Genomic DNA, 17500 nt, shown 5'->3' with positions numbered 1-17500 from the left:
GCCTAAGCCTCTCTTCGTAAGGCAAATTTCCGAGTCCTTGTATCATTTTGGTCATTCTTCTCTGTACTGATTCTAGTGAATTTACGTCTATTCTGTAGGACGGAGACCAAAACTGTACCGCATAGTCAAGGATGGGTCTAACTATCGCTAGATAGAGTTTAATAATTACCTCTGCACTTCTATTCGCTACCGTCCTAGCAATGAAGCCTAATGCCATGTTAGGTTTATTTCTGGCGCTAATACACTGCTTCCTGGTTTTAAGGTCCGGACTCACCAGAACTCCCAAGTCCCTCTCGCACTCAGATTTTTCTAAAAACGTGTTATCTAAGTTGTATCTATTTTCGGGGTTGTGTAGCCCTACGTTTAACACGCTACACTTAGAGATATTGAAGTTCATTTGTCATTTCACCGACCATGTTAACAGCTTATTAAGGAGGAGGGGAGGAGGAGGGGGAGGAGGGGGAGGAGGAGGGGAGGAGGGAGGGGGAGGTTTGATGCCATTTCTGGTTTGATAGGAGAATAAGGGAGTTCAGATACAAAGACGTTCAGTGTTGGATTCCGCTGGTAGTATTGAATTAAGATATCTGTGAACAGAGGAGAGAGATGGAAAGATGGGGAAAGTTGAACAGGTTTAAAAGGCAGAAAATCAATAAGACAAAGGGAAGTATCGATAATGTGAAAGAAAAAAGATGAAAACAAAGAATATCAGTAAATCAGAATATCAGTAAAGAATAAGAAAAGGAAAGAAAATAAAAATAATTTCGGAATAAGACTCTTTCCACCCACTTCAAAATAAGATAAACTAGGCAAAATAACATAAAAGAACACAAAATAGAATAAAAAAAAAAAAAAAATGAAAAAAAAAATAAATAAAAGGAAATAAAAACAAATAAAATAGAAAATAAAATAAGATAAAATAAAAAGAAATAAAGAAAAAATGAAATAAAATAAAATAAAATAAAAGGAAATAAAAACACAAAATAAGATTAAACAAAGTAAAGTAAAATACAATAAAATAAAATATTTACTTTCCTTATTGTATGAAGAAATCGGAACAGTGCAGCGACTAGGAGGGGAGCAAGCACCGCCTCCTCTCCCCTCTCCTTCTCCCTCCTTCTCATCTTCCCCCCTCCCCCTCTTCTTTCCCCTCCTCCTCTCCTTCCTCCTCCCCCTCTTCTTTCCCCTCCTCCTCTCCTTCCTCCTCCCCCTCTTCTTTCCCCTCCACCTCTTCTTCCCCTTCCCCCTCTTCTTCCTCTCCGCAACTTCTTCCCCCTCCCTGTCTTCTTCCCCCTCCTCCTCTTCTTCCGCCTTCCTCTCTTCTTCCCCCTCCTCCTCTTCTTCCCCCTTCCCCTCTTCTTTCCCCTACTCCTCTTCTTCCCCCTCCCTCTCCTCTCCCCCCTCCTCTTCTTCCCCCCTCCCCCTCTTCTTTCCCCCTCCTATTTTTCCCCTTCCCCTCTTCTTTCCCCTCCTCCTCTTCTTCCCCCTCCCCCTCCTCTTCCCCCTCCTCCTATTCTTCCTCCCTCCCCTCCTCCTCTTTTCCCCCTCCCCTCTTCTCTCCCCTCCTCCTCTTCTTCCCTCTCCCCCTCTTCTTCCCCCTCCCCATCTTCTTCCCCCTCCTTCTCTTCTTCCCCCTCCCTGTCTTCTTCCCCCTCCTGGTCTCCTTCCCCCTACTCCTCTTCTTCCCACTCCTTCTCCTCTTCCCCCTCCTCCTCTTCTTCCCCCCTCCCCCTCTTCTTTCCCCCTCCCCTCTTCTTTCCCCTCCTCCTCTTCTTCCCACTCCTCTTCCCCCTCCTCCTCTTCTTTACCCCTCCTCCTCTTTTTCCCCCTCCCCTCTTCTCTCCCCTCCTCCTCTTCCTCCCCCCTCTTCTTCCCCCTCCCCCTCTTCTTCCCCCTCCTCCTCTTCTTCCCCCTCACCGTCTTCTTCCCCCTCCTCCTCTTCTTCCCCTCCCCCTCTCATTCCCCCTCTATTTTCTTCTTCCCCCCTCCCCCTCTCTCTAATCTAAACCAACTCTCTCTTTTCACTATTCTGTTCTTTTTATTCTTTCTTTCATCTTCTACCTCTCCTCTCTTATTCTTTTGTGTGTTTATTAAAGACTTTTTCTTCCTTTCCTCTTCCATATTCACTGTCTATTTCCCATTTTCTTTTCTTCTTTTTTTCTTTTTCTTTTTCTATTTCTTTTCTTCTATCTTTTTACTTCTAATTCTAATTTTTTTCTTCTTCTTCTTCTCTTGTACTCCCTCTCTATTTCTTCTCTTTATCCACTTCATTTCTTGCCCTTTATCTATTACTGTGTACTCTTCTCCCCTCTTCCATATCTTCGTCATCATCTCTATCTCTCTCTATTTCACTCTGTTGCTCTCTCTGTTTCTCTCTCTCTCTCTCTCTCTCTCTCACTCTCTCTCTCTTCTCTCTCTCTCTCACTCTTTGTTTCTCTCTCTCTCTCTCTCTCTCTCTCTCTCTCTCTCTCTCTCTCTCTCTCTCTCTCTCTCTCTCTCTCTCTCTCTCTCTCTCTCCCTATCTCCCTCTCTGTCTCCCCATCTCTCTCTCTCCCTATCTCTCTCTGTCTCCCCATCTCTCTCTCCCTATCTCTCTCTCCCTATCTCTCTCTTTCTCTCTCACACTCTCTCTTCTCTCTCTCTCTCTCTCTCTCTCTCTCTCTCTCTCTCTCTCTCTCTCTCTCTCTCTCTCTCTCTCTCTCTCTCTCTCTCTCTCTCTCCCTATCTCTCTCTCTGTCTCCCCATCTCTCTCTCTCCCTATCTCTCTCTCTCTCTCCCTATCTCTCTCTCTCTCCCTATCTCTCTCTCTCTCCCTATCTCTCTCTCTCTCTCTCCCTATCTCTCTCTCTTACCTTCCCTTTTCCCCACCATCCCCTCCCCTTCCCTCACCCCACGTAGAACACTTTGATTCAATTTCTCTACATCTTAACATCAACTCGTTTTGGGAACTTGTATTCCAGGGGCGCCTTATTGAGGACGTCGCCCTCGCGCGGGCCTGGATTTCCAGGCGCCTAACTTTGTTCGGTTTTACAAATACAAAGGGAAACGCTGGAAAAAGCGGGAGGACACAAGGCGAATACTGCCATGACATAGCAAACCAAACTTCAATAACATTGTGCAAACATACATACATACATACATACATACATAAATACATACATACATACGTGCGAATAAATCACAAAAACACGTGCTTCACAATATGTGTAATAAAACCAATTGGAAAATAAAATGAAAAGTGACCGAACGTTTTCGTCTATTTGAGACATACATACATACATGCATACATAAATACATACATAAATATATACATACATACATATATACATGCATACATACATATATACATGCATACATACATACATACATACATAAATATATACATGCATACATATATACATGCATACATACATATATTCATGCATACATGCACACATACATACATACATACATACATACATACATTACATACATACATGCGAATAAATCACAAAAGCACGTGCTTCACAAAATGTGTAATAAAACCAATTGGAAAATAAAACGAAAAGTGACCGAAAGTTTTCGTTTAAGATATTTTCAAAGGTCACCTTTGAAAATGTCTTAAATACTGTAGACGAAAACGTTCGGTCACTTTTCATTTTATTTTCCAAGTGGTTTTATTACACATACATACATACATAGATATATACATACATATATACATGAATACATACACACACACATATACACACACACACATATACATACATACATAAATACATACATGTATACATAAATACATACATGTATACATAAATACATACATAAATACATACATACACATATATATACATACATACATGCATACATAAATACATTCATGCATACATACATACATACATACAGTATATACATACATGCATACATAAATACATACATACATACATACATACACATATACATACATACATGCATATACATATATACTGTACATACACGCATACATAAATACACATATACATACATACATATATACATGCATACATACATACATACATATATACATGCATACATACATACATATATACATACAGATATATATACATACCTATATACATACATACACATATACATATATACATACATACATGCTTACATAAATACATACATACATAAATACATATATACATACATACATGCATGCATACATGCATGCATACATACATGCATATATACATGCATACTTACATGCATACATACATACATGTATGTATGTATGTATGTATGTATGTATGTATGTATGTGTGTGTGTGTGTGTGTGTGTGTGTGTGTATGTGTGTGTGTGTGTGTGTGTGTGTGTATTTTACGGTTTGGGGAAGAGTAATCATACTCTTCCCCAAACCCTAGATAAGGAGAGATTGGGGAAGCAATTAACATTAACATTCGGAGGGGGAGGAGGGAGTTGGAGTTGAAGGGGGAAAGGGGAGAAGGGAGAAGGGGTGAGGGAGAGGGGTGAGGGGAGGGGGATGAAGGGAGTAGGAAGAGAGGTGTGGGGAGAGGGGAGAGGAGAGAGGAGAGATGAGAGAAGAGAGAGGGGAGATGAGAGAGGACAGAGAGGAGAGGGAGAGGAGAGAGGTGAATAGAGAGAGGGGACGGGAGGGTGAGAAGAGAGCAGGGAGAGGGGGAGGGGAGAGTGGGAGATGGAATAGGAGAGGGGGGAAAGGGGGGGAGTGGAGAGGGAGAAAGGAGTGGGCAAAAGGGAGAGGAAGAGGGTAGGGAGGATAGGGGCGAGAGGAGAGGGGAGAGGAGATGAGGAGAGGAGAAGGGGAGAGAGGAATGAGTAAAGGGGAGAGGGGGAAATGAGGGGAGAGGGGAGAGGGGAGATAGAAGGAATTGATGCGTTGCTAAACCCTAACTCTGCTTTGGTCTTGGTGGTTAATCTTTGTAGTTTAGTTAAGCGTTATAAGGTTAACCTCTTCAGGATTTCCACGAAAATTAGCGAGTGTGCAAATCCGGCTTCATCAACCATCAATCCATTAACAATCAATCCTTTAGGGTTCGTAGTTGATGGAGTGGATGGATGAAGAGGATGAGATGGATGAGGTGGATGAGATGGGTGAGGTGGATGAGATACGTGAGGTGGATGAGATGCGTGAGGTGGATGAGATGGGTGAGGTGGTTGAGGTGGATGAGATGGATGAGATGGATAAGGTAGATGAGATAGATGAGGTAGATGAGGTGGATGAGGGGGATGAGATGGATAATACAGATATGGTGGATAAGACGGATGAGATGGATGAGGTGGATGAGGTGGATAATATATAGTGGATAACACGGATGAGATGAATGACCTGATTGAAAATGAGCTATAAAAGATGGATGAAGTAGATGATGCGGATGAATTAGTGAAGATAGATGAGGTGGATGACGCAAAGTAGATAGATGGGAACTTGATCCTTTAATGAATAACAAAACTGAACAGAAATGTCATCCAGAAATGTCGAAATCAAAAATCAAATTGATTTGTGAATAATCTAGGTATATCATTGAGGTAAATAAGGGTTTGGAATAATAATAATATATATTTTTTCTAATATATGTATTAAATTCCCAAATCAATTATATATACATACATATATATACATACATATATATATATATATATACATATATATATATATACATACATATATATATACATATATATATATATATATGTATATATATATATACATATATATAATTATTTATATTATAATTTGTTATTATTTATATTACTATATTTTTTATTTATTTATATGTTCATTTCTCATTATTATATATATTTTTTCGCATCCGACGTACTTATGGACCAAAAGGTCCCCTGTTGGCATGCTCTGCCTTTGTAATTCTTTATAAAATCCTTCGTGTGTGTGTGTGTGTGTGTGTGTGTGTGTGTGTGTGTGTGTGTGTGTGTGTGTGTGTGTGCGTGTGTATATGCGTGCATGTGTAATTATATCTATATGCGTGGTCAGCATCTATAAACGTGTTTCTATATCCAGGCTGTGTGCGTGTTTATCTGACATCAAGTTAGATTACGTTATAATTGCAAAACATTCTATTGTGTGTTTTTTTAATAGTAGATGTGATATTTTTGTATGTCCTGCTGAATCATTGTAATTTTTAAATAATTTTCTTTGTCTCAGTTTCTGTGTGTGTGTGTGTGTGTGTGTGTGTGTGTGTGTGTGTGTGTGTGTGTGTGTGTGTGTGTGTGTGTGTGTGTGTGTGTGTGTGTGTGTGTGTGTGTGTGTGTGTGTGTGTGTGTGTTTATCTGTCAAACATTTTTTTCTTTCTAGTCTTCCTTATATACCTCCATCTTCTCTCTCTCTTTCTCTTTTTCTCTCTCATAATCTTGTCTATACATTTCTGCCTAAAAGTGATAGAATTTACATTAATGCACAAGGGAAGAGAGAAGCAAATATATGAAGAAGCAATTAATAAATAATTAAATGAATAAAAAGATTGATAAAAAGAAAATTAATAAACGTACAAATAAACAGATAAAGTAATATATTGAATAATAAAAATGTATATAAATACCACTTTACATGATCTATTTACCTATTTATTCACTTATATATCTATCCAGCAATTATCTATTTTCTATTTATTTATTTAATCATTATTTTTTCTTTTTATATCTACTTCTCTATTCATTTTATTATCAATTTATCTATCACTGTTTATTCTTTTATCTACCTCTATTTACTTATTCCTTTATCGATTAATAAATTAAATTATTTATCATTTCATTCATTTGGGAAGAACAATACATTTAATTCACTTAAAGAATCGTTTGATGCACTGCATGTGCACTGAAGCATTGTTAGAGTACATCGATTATATATGTATTATATGTATAAATATATTATATATATATATACATAAATATGTATATGTATACATATGTATATATATGTATACATATGTATATGTATGTATACATATGTATACATACATATATATATATATATATATATATATATATATATATATATATATATACATATGTGTTTGAGATGAGGTGTCTGAGAAGTATGATGGGGGTTACTAGGCTAGATAGAGTGAGAAATGAGGAGGTGAGGAGGAGAACAGGGGTGGAAAAGGAGCTGGGAGATAGGGTTGATGAAAGAATATAAGGATGGTTTGGACACATGGAAAGAATGAGTGAAGAAAGACTAGTAAAAGAGGTATGGAAGGCAGATGTAGAGGGAGTGAACATGAGGGGACGTCCTAGGATGAGGTGAATGGATGGGGTGAAGGTGATTTTGGGGAAGAGGGGAATGTCTGTTGAGGAAAGACGGGAGAGGACAGAAGACAGGGGTGAATGGAGAAGGGTTGTATATGGATGATGTTGTGATTGCATGAGGTGGAATGGGCGGGGGGATGTGTGGTGAGGTAGTATGTGTAAGCAAAATTTGACGCAGCCCGAAGGGATTTCTCCCCATCTTCTCCTTTTATGCAATGGGGGGACGGAGAGGGGGGGTCGCCGATTTAATGAAGCAGCCTTGCTGTGGATGTGCTGTGTCTTGCGACACTGATTCTGACCCAGGGCAGTGGACAAGGTGCAGGGATGACCCGTCATCCAGGAGCTGATAAGATGAGAGGGAGGGTGGAGGGGTGTGGAGTGTTTTCAGGGATGGAATGGGTGGAAATGATTTTATGCCTTTTCCTTTTTGGCTACCTCCCTTGTAAGGGGGAAAAATCCTTCGTATATGTATGTATGTATGTACATATATATATATATATTATATATATATATCTATATCATATATATATACATATATATATATATATATATATTTAATATATGCAAAAGGGGACCAGCACACAAGTCTAGCAATCACATCTCCCTCTCCCCTCTCTCCGTTTTCTGTTATTGCTTTCTCCTCCCCCCAGCCCTCGATGAATGGTGTTGACATGGCTCGCTCCAAGAAATAATTATGCAACAAATCACAGAAATAATGACATTTTTTTGACTAATATCTCAAGTAATACCGCTGCCTGGACGCGAAGATATGTAATATGGAATGTCTGTGTGTGTGTGAACACATATGTTTGATGCACCATGGCCTTGGACCAAGTGTTGAACTCGTGATCGACAGCATTTACTTTCACAGATGAGAGCCCAAAACTTATATGTGACCGAGCTATGGGCATTGCTGTGAACTTACACACACACACACATACACACACACACACACACACACACACACACACACACACACACAGTCACACGCACAGAAAACTCCACGTCCATGAGAGTTGGAGTACAGGCTCGCAGCGCAGCGATGCTGAAAATATTTCAGCCCTTAGCGGGAATCAAACCTTGACCTCTACAGTAGTGGTTGCAAATGCTACCAATACGCCGTCAAGCCCTGTGTGTGTGTGTGTGTGTGTGTGTGTGTGTGTGTGTGTGTGTGTGTGTGTGTGTGTGTGTGTGTGTGTGTGTGTGTGTGTGTGTGTGTGTGTGTGTGTGTGTGTATTTGTTTGTTTGTTTGATTGTGTGTGTGTGTGTGTGTGTGTGTGTGTGTGTGTGTGTGTGTGTGTGTGTGTGTGTGTGTGTGTGTGTGTGTGTGTGTGTGCGTGTGTGTGATTCATAACGATTTTGTATCACATGTATTAGTCGCATGAGCGTGTACTTGTACATACTGGTATGTACATTTTTTCGTGTATGTAGTTACATATTTTCATGTACGTGTTACCATATACTTACATGTGTGTGTTGCCACGTATGTGCATTTTTCAAATACGTATGAGCATATACATATTCACATGTCCGTGTGTGTGTGTGTATTTTTCATGTACGTATTAACACATACATGTGCGTGTATTTTACATGTACGTAATAGCAAATACACACTCATATGTGTGTTTTCATTGTGTGAGCATGTTTGTGCACTCTTTTGAAATATTATTGAATGAAATGAAATTTTATTTTGATACAAATTCTCCATAATTCCCCTAAGGTGTTAAACGTTAATGAAGATTGAACGTTTGTTTACGTTTTATCTGCAAACGTTCCGCAAATTATTGACATGTGAGTAAACAACGATTAAGTGAATAAAAATATATCTGTATAGTTACGCTGTCGAACGTACGCGTTCACATGTACGTGCGCATGTAAACATGTGTGTACATACACATGCATACACATACGTACATACAATGAATTTGTGATTATCGACACAAAGGATTATAATGACACGAACAATGATATACGTACACACGCGCACATGTAAACATGTGTACACACAAATACATACACGTAGATGCACACATACACACGCATATACAAACACACAAACACACACACATACACACACAAATGTATACAAATACGTACACCCACAGACTCACACATGTTCACGTACAAGCACACACATACGTACACATGCACACACGTGTACTATGTGTGTTCTAGATGCCGTCAGGCGATTTTATTCATCTCCGTAGGATCCTCCCCCAACAATAGTGAAAGACTTGATAACGAATAAATGAAAATATCATCAGAGTTTGTATCCGAATCTAGATAGATATCCGGGCGAGAATCAGACGGATTCCCTCGTCCCAAAATGACCGGATACAGGTATCCGAATACCCGAATTTCCGAATAACGTAGAGGCACCTTGCTAGACAGTGACTGAGCATCTACGGCTCAAGTCCATCAGTGCGCTCCACTCTGCTAAATCGAAGAACTTGAAATGTGTGTGTATATATATATATATATATATATATATATACATATATGCTAATAAGAACACGGGTACCTGTGTTCACTTATGCAAAGTAGATCACTTGGAAAAAGAAACTAACGAAGCAGTGCGCTTTCGTATATTACATCTTCAGTGCAAAAAGAACCATATTATATATATATATATATATATATATATATATATATATACACCTACACACAATTTCTATAAATTTTTCTCAATTATTTTGTTGTCATATTCAAAATGGTGCTGTTATTGTAAGCTGTAGTTTACCAGTGTTATATAATATTATACAATACGTAGAAAAAAAAATATTTTTCGATATTTCTCTTCAAACCAGATAATAACGAAAAAACAGACAACATTCCTAGACATATCTCTTCAATCTATTCTGAAGACATTCCAATGCAGATATTAATGATGAAAAAATAAAAATTCTCAGATGATTTTTTTCAAACCATTTTGAAAAAGTTTCCACCATCTTCGGACACTTCCTCGGGTCCTTCGGGTTGAGTACTTACCTCCAGTGACGACGCAAGTGAGGCTGAGAGAATCATCTTGCCTGGCAGACACGCTGTAAGCCACTGGCTGTCCGGTATGTCGAGTTATAACGACCGACGTTGGAGGTTCTGCTATGACGACCTGAAAGAAGAAACGTTGTACTCATGTTAGAAAAAAAACAACAACATATATATATATATATATATATATATATATATATATGTTTATTTACTTTTGTATATGCCTGCAGGCAGAAGTGCGTGAATTCATGCAGATATACACACGTACGCATGCGTGTACATACACACACATACACCCATACACATACAAACGCGCGCGCGCGCGCGCACACACACACACACACTCCATATCACACACACACACACATATATATATATATATATACATATATATATATATATGTGTATGTTTCTTATGACAGATTGAACATTTTTAGAAGCTCCGCCGTGGGATACGAACCCTGACCCGTGCGTCGAATATCACGAGGTCAAGACGTTAGCAACTAATACGGGATTAGATGAAATTGAGATTAGATCTTCCAATGTTACGTGAAGCGTGGTCGGGGACTAGTACAGTCCTTTTGAACCATCACCATGTAGCATAGTTGCTAACGTCTTGACCTCGTGATATTCGACGCACGGGTCAGGGTTCGTATCCCACGGCGGAGCTTCATATATATATATATATATATATATTTATATATATATATATATATATATATATTATATATATATACAGTATATATATGATATATATAATTATATATATACATATATACATATAATAAACATATATATATATATATGTTATACATATATATATATATATATATATATATATATATATATATATATACATACATACATATGCAGGAACCTCACTTCACCGTGGGAAACAAAATGCAGGAAGAACCATTGCAGAAAATTAAACATCGGACGGTAAGATCTTTCGTGTATTACATCTTCAGACAAAGCACAGAAAATAGAGATTCAAAGAGTCTTTTATACAAACATCAACATAAGAACAAAGGATGTGGAATGCTATAGACAAGAAGGTCGACGACTTCGTTTCCTCGGACGATCAATCCGGTAGGAACTGTCTCATGACTAATTCTGTGAAAAAAAAAAATCACATTTCAAATGACCTTAACTTGATTGGGAGGGTTCCAATCCTCTAGGTAAAAACAAAATAAAATAGAAAACCTTAGAAAGATATGTAATTGGGTAGTAAATTTTTTTTATGGTACATATGACAAAAAAAAGTTCATTATAAATGTAACAGATTGATCACAGAATTAGTCATGAGACAACTGCCACCTGATTGATTGTTCGTGGGAACGAGGCACGGGAAGAGGTGAAGGCCGTCGACCTTCTTGGTTATAGCCTTCCACAGCTCTTGTTCTTGTGTTGAGGGGTAAAAAAATAAAAATAAAAATAAAAATAAAATCTTGTAATATCTATTTTCTGTTCTTTGTTTAAATATGTAATGCACGAAATATCTTACTGTCTATTGTTTAATTTTCTGTGATTCTCCTTGCATGTATATTATATACATACACATATATATATATATATATATATATATATATATATATATATATATATATATATATATATATATATATACACTCATAGGAGTTGAAATTGTATTTCTTAAACGTTTTTCTTCAATTTCACAAGCACCGTGAGTGGGGAAAGACGTGAGAATAACAGACCCATTCCATAAACTCACGAGAACGTATTCTCACTCCCTAATTGACCCTACAGATCGTTGGGTGTGACAAGAGAGCGTGAGAGGTGGTAGAGGAGGGAGAGGGAGGGAGAGGGAGAGGGTACTTATGAGTCGGTGGAGGGAGTGGTAGGGCGGTGGAGGTGGATTTTTTTTTTTTTTTTTTTTTTCTTGGGCTTCTAGATGCACTGTAGGAGGAAGGAGTGGGAGGAGGGGAACTATAAAGAGGTGGGAGGGAGTGGTAGGGAGGAGGTGGTGGAGATGACGTGGCATTTTTGTATAATAGTCTCTATCTCAAGGTACAATGTGTTAAGACTTCTTTTGTCTTTATATTCTTCACTATGTCTCTTATACGAGAGTCCAGTATCTTATCTTATTTGGTCTAGTTTGAATTTTCTTTTAATAATTCAATTTAACTTTATACCATTCCATTTCATCTTATTCTGAAGTAATTCATATTTCATCTTTATTCTATTTTATTTTATTTTATTCTATTTTATTTCATTATACTTCATGTTATCTATTTTCTTATTAATTCTATATCAAGTGATGTTATTTTTATTTCTCATCTATTGTATCGTATTAAATTGTATTTTTATCAATTTCATTTTACTTTATTCTATTTTATTAATTTTATTAGATTCAAGCACGACAAAGATATCCGACTGTTGATAGCCATTATGTGTGTGTGTGTGTGTGTGTGTGTGTGTGTGTGTGTGTGTGTGTGTGTGTGTGTGTGTGTGTGTGTGTGTGCATGTATGTGTGTGTATGTGTATTCACCAGGGTCTTTGGATCACGTGCTGGACTCGTGATCGACAGCTATTTCCCTCCTGGAAGAGAGCTCAGAGCTCGTATGACCGATCTATGGGTAATGCTGTGACCTTACACGCACACACACACCCAACTCCCAGTCCACGAGAGTTGGAGTAACGACTCGAAGCGCAGCGATACTGAAATTATTTCATCCACGGGCAGGATTCGAACCCGGACCGCCGTAGTGACAGTCGTAGACTACCAACCATTTGAATTAGTCGTGTGTGTGTGTAGGTGTGCGTGTGTGTGTGTGTGTGTGTGTGTGTGTGTGTGTGTGTGTGTGTGTGTGTGTGTGTGTGTGTGTGTGTGTGTGTGTGTGTGTGTGTGTGTGATTCACCTTGGTCTCAATGGTCTTTGTATTACGTGTTGGACTCGTGATCGACATCTATTTCCTTTCCGAAAGAGAGCTCAGAGCTTGTATGACCGATCTATGGGTAATGCTGTGACCTTACACGCACACACAACTTCCCACCCACGAGAGTTGGAGTAACGACTCGAAGCGCCACGATACTGAAATTATTTCAGCCCTGGGCAGGATTCGAACCCGGACCGAAGTAGTGACAGTCCGAGAGACTACCAACCGCACCACCGAGAGAGAGAGAGAGAGAGAGAGAGAGAGAGAGAGAGAGAGAGAGAGAGAGAGAGTGTGTGTGTGTGTGTGTGTGTGTGTGTGTGTGTGTGTGTGTGTGTGTGTGTGTGTGTGTGTGTGTGTGTGTGTGTGTGTGTGTGTGAGTTAGAACGTGCTTGTGTATGTGTTTTTGCGCGTGTATATGAGTGTGGATGTGTGAGAGAATGGAGAGAGAAAGAGGGGAGAAGGATGAGAAGGGAGAGGAATGAGAGGGGGAGAGAGGGAAAAGAAAGGCAGATCTAAGAAAGCGGATGGGTTAAAGAGAAGAGAAAAGTGAGAGAAAAGAAGGTGGATATAGAAAAGAGAGAGAGAGAGAGAGAGAGAGAGAGAGAGAGAGAGAGAGAGAGAGAGAGAGAGAGAGAGAGAGAGAGAGAGAGAGAGAGAGAGAGAGAGAGAGAGAGAGAGAGAGAGAGAGATAGAGATAGAGAGAGAGAGTGAGAGAGAGAGAGAGAGAGAGAGAGAGAGAGAGAGAGAGAGAGAGAGAGAGAGAGCCGAGAGCCTTGTAAATTTGTTTGCTTATGTATAAAGATACAGAGTGTAGGGGAGAGTAGAGTAAGAGGGAGTGAGGGGAGGTGAAGGGGGGGGAAGGGTTGAAGGGTTATCTACTCATTAGTTACCTCAACCTCATCATACCCTTCCCCTCATTTCCCCTCCCCTCTCCTCCTTCTCCTCCCCCTTTCCTCCTCTCCTTTCCCTTCTCCTCTCATTTCCCTCCCAGTCCCTTACCCTCCCTTCTCTTCCCTTCCCCTTCTCTTCCGTTCCCATTCCTTCTCTACTTTCCCTCCTAGATCCTTTCCCTCTTCTCTCCTTCTCTCCCTTCCCCTCCCCTTTCCCCTTCTTTCCCAATCATTATCTTCCCTTTTCCCTCCACTCCTTTCTTCCCCTCCTTACCTCCTTTCTCCTTGTTTCTCCTTTCCCCTTACCCCTCTTCCCCTTCCACTCTCATCCCCTCCCTTCTCTTCCCCTCCCCTCCCCTTCCATTTTCCTTTCGTCTCCCCTTCCCTCTCTCCCCTCTCTCTACCCTCTCCTTCTCCTCCCCTTTCCCTCCCAACCCTTTTTACCGCCATCTCCCCTTCCCTCCCCCTTTCCACCATTTTCCCCTCATCTCCCCTTCCCCTCACTCTCCCCTTCCTCTCCCAACCCTTTTTCTTCTCATCTCCCCTTCCCTCCCCTCCTCTCCCCTCCCCCTTCCCTCCCCTCCTCTCCCCTCCCCCTTCCCACCATTTTTCTCCTCATCTCCCCTTCCCCTCCCCTTCCCTTCCCCTCCCCTTCCCTTCCCTCCCCTCCCTTCCCCTCTCTTCCCCTTCCTTCCCCTCCCTTCCCCTCCCCTTCCCACAATTTTTCTCATCTCCCCTTCCCCTCCCCTCCCCTTCCCACAATTTTTCTCATCTCCCCTTCCCCTCCCCCCTTTCCCTCCCCTCATCTAAACTTCAATGCTCAAGTCTTTAATCCTTCCACATAGCGAGAAATGAGATCGCTAAGTTAGCGAACTATATCTCAGGACGAAATTCTACAGGTCTGCTGATGTTAGCGGTTTCTCGTTCCAACATTTTTTTTTTGGGGGGGGAGGGGACCAGGGGGGGAGGGGGAGAAGGGGAAGAAGGGAGGAAAGGGACAAAAGGGGGAGAGTAGGATTTTTTGTTTGTTTTTATTTCTCTATGAAGGAATGTTTTATCTAATTAGCAACATTGCGCTCAGCTAGATTGTTGTGAAGCTTTATGGAGGAGTTGTATGGAGGGAGGAGGTGGGAGGGAGAGCGGGAGGGATGGAGGGATGGGAGAGAGGAAGGAAGGAAGGAAGGGAAAGAGGAAGGGGAGGAGGGAAGGAGGGGAGCAAATGAGGAGTGGAGGAAACAAGGGAGAGAGGAAGGAGGGGGGAGATAAGGGAGGGAGGAAAGAAGGGAGGGAGGAAGAAGGAAAGGTCAGAGAAGAGAGGAGAGAGAGTGAGACGGGAGATGGAAAGAAAGGAAGATGGAAGAGAAGAAGAGGAAAGGAAGTGGGAGGAAAGAAAAGAGAGAGGGAGGGAAAGAGGGAGGAAGGAAGGTATGGAGGAAAAACTGTAGAAGGGCGGTAGGAAGGGAGGGAGGGAGGGAGTGAGGGAGTGAGGGAGGGAAGGAGGGAGGGAGGGAGGGAGTGAGGGAGAACGAGATGAAGGATGAAGGAAGAGAGGAGAGGGGAAAGGGAGGGAGGGAGAGAGGGAGTGAGGGAGAACGAGATGAAGGATGAAGGAAGAGAGGAGAGGGGAAAGAGAGGGAGGGAGAGAGGGAGTGAGGGAAGGAGAGAGGGAGGAAGGGAGTGAGGGAGGAAGGGAGGAAGGGAGGAAAGGAGGAAGAAATGGTGGAAGGGAGGAGGGGAGTGAGGAAGGGAGGGAGGTTGGAAGGGAACTAGGGTGGAGGGGAAAGAGGGAGGGAGGGAGGAAGGAAGGAAGGGAAGAAGGGAGGATGGAAGAAAGGAAGGGAGGAAAGGAGGGAGGAAAGGAGGAGAGGAGGAAGAGGGAAGGGAGGTAGGGAGGAAGAGAGGGAGAGAGGGATTGAAGAAGAGAGGGAGGAATGGAGGAAGTAAGGAAGGGAGGAATGGAGGAAGTAAGGGAGGGAGGGAGGGAAAGTCTGGGATGAGATAAAGGAGGAGAATGAGAAGGAAGGAGATGAGAAGGAAAAGAGAGGGAAGAGAGGGAGTGAAAAAGAAGGGAGGAAGAAGAGCGCGATCTCGGTATCGCAGAATGGCAAACGGAGGTGCTAACCACTGCACAAGCTTTCCGTGTGTCTATCTGTGTGTGTGTGTGTGTGTGTGTGTGTGTGTGTGTGTGTGTGTGTGTGTGTGTGTGTGTGTGTGTGTGTGCATGTGTGTATGCGCTTGTGTGTGTACTGTGCGTGTGTATGAGTGTACATGTATGTGTGTGTGTGTGTGTGTGTGTGTGTGTGTGTGTGTGTGTGTGTGTGTGTGTGAGAGAGAGAGAGAGAGAGAGAGAGAGAGAGAGAGAGAGAGAGAGAGAGAGGAGAGAGAGGAGAGAGAGAGAGAGAGGAGAGAGAGAGAGACGAGAGAGAGAGAGAGTGTGGAGAGAAAGAGAGAGGAGTGAGAGAGAGAATGAGAGAGAGAATGAGAGAGAGAGGAGAGGAGAGAGAGGAGAGAGAGAGAGGAGAGAGAGGAGAGAGAGAGAGAGAGAGAGAGAGAGAGAGAGAGAGAGAGAGAGAGAGAGAGAGAGAGAGAGAGGGGGGGGGGCACGATACTTATTCGTTCGCTCATTCACTTATTCACTCCCCCTCTCACTCCCACCCTCTCATATCACTCCCTACTTCCCAGTCCCACTCCCACTCCCACTCTTACCTCTCTCCCTGTCAACCCCTATAATCCCATCCACTCATTCCCACCCTTCCACTCCCACTCCTACACTTCTACTCCCACTCCCATCATCACATCTCACTCCCTACTCCCACTACACATTCCCACTTCATACTCACACACCAACCCTACTCCCACTTTTACCTCTACAATCTCTCCACCCCTACAATCCCATCCACTAATTACCACCCTCCCACTCCCACTTTTACATCAATCATCTCTCTGCCCCTACAATCCCATCCACTCATTTTCACCCTCCCTCTCCCACTCCCACTCCCATTCTTACCTCTCTCCCTGTCAACCCCTACAATCCCATACACTCATTCCCACCCTCCCACTCCCACTTTTACCTCTATCTCCTTTCTACTCCTACAATCCCATCCACTCATTCCTAACCTCCCACTCCCACTCCCACACTTCTACTCCCACTCACCTCAACAACGACGGTCTTCGACGACGCCATGACAAAGTCGACCCGACACTCGTACGTCCCGTCGTCCTGAAGGCTGATGTTCTTGATCGTCAAGTGAGCTGGAGGCTTCGGGTGGAAGTAGGCCCTCTGCTGGATACTCGGATCCCTCGTCGTGTGCTGCCGGTACAGCAAGGACGAGTTCCGGGCGTCGAACCTGGGAGAAGAAGGAGGGAATTGGTGAGAAAAGTGCCTCAAGAAGGAGAGGAACTTGTTGGGAAAAGTACCTGAAGGAGACGCTGAAGGGAGAGGAACTTAGAAAAGTACCTGA

This window comes from Oratosquilla oratoria, chromosome 36 (assembly GCF_046742065.1).
Source record: "Oratosquilla oratoria isolate Oo_2021 chromosome 36, ASM4674206v1, whole genome shotgun sequence".
Taxonomy (NCBI): domain Eukaryota; kingdom Metazoa; phylum Arthropoda; class Malacostraca; order Stomatopoda; family Squillidae; genus Oratosquilla; species Oratosquilla oratoria.
Note: the sequence above shows the minus strand (reverse complement) of the source record.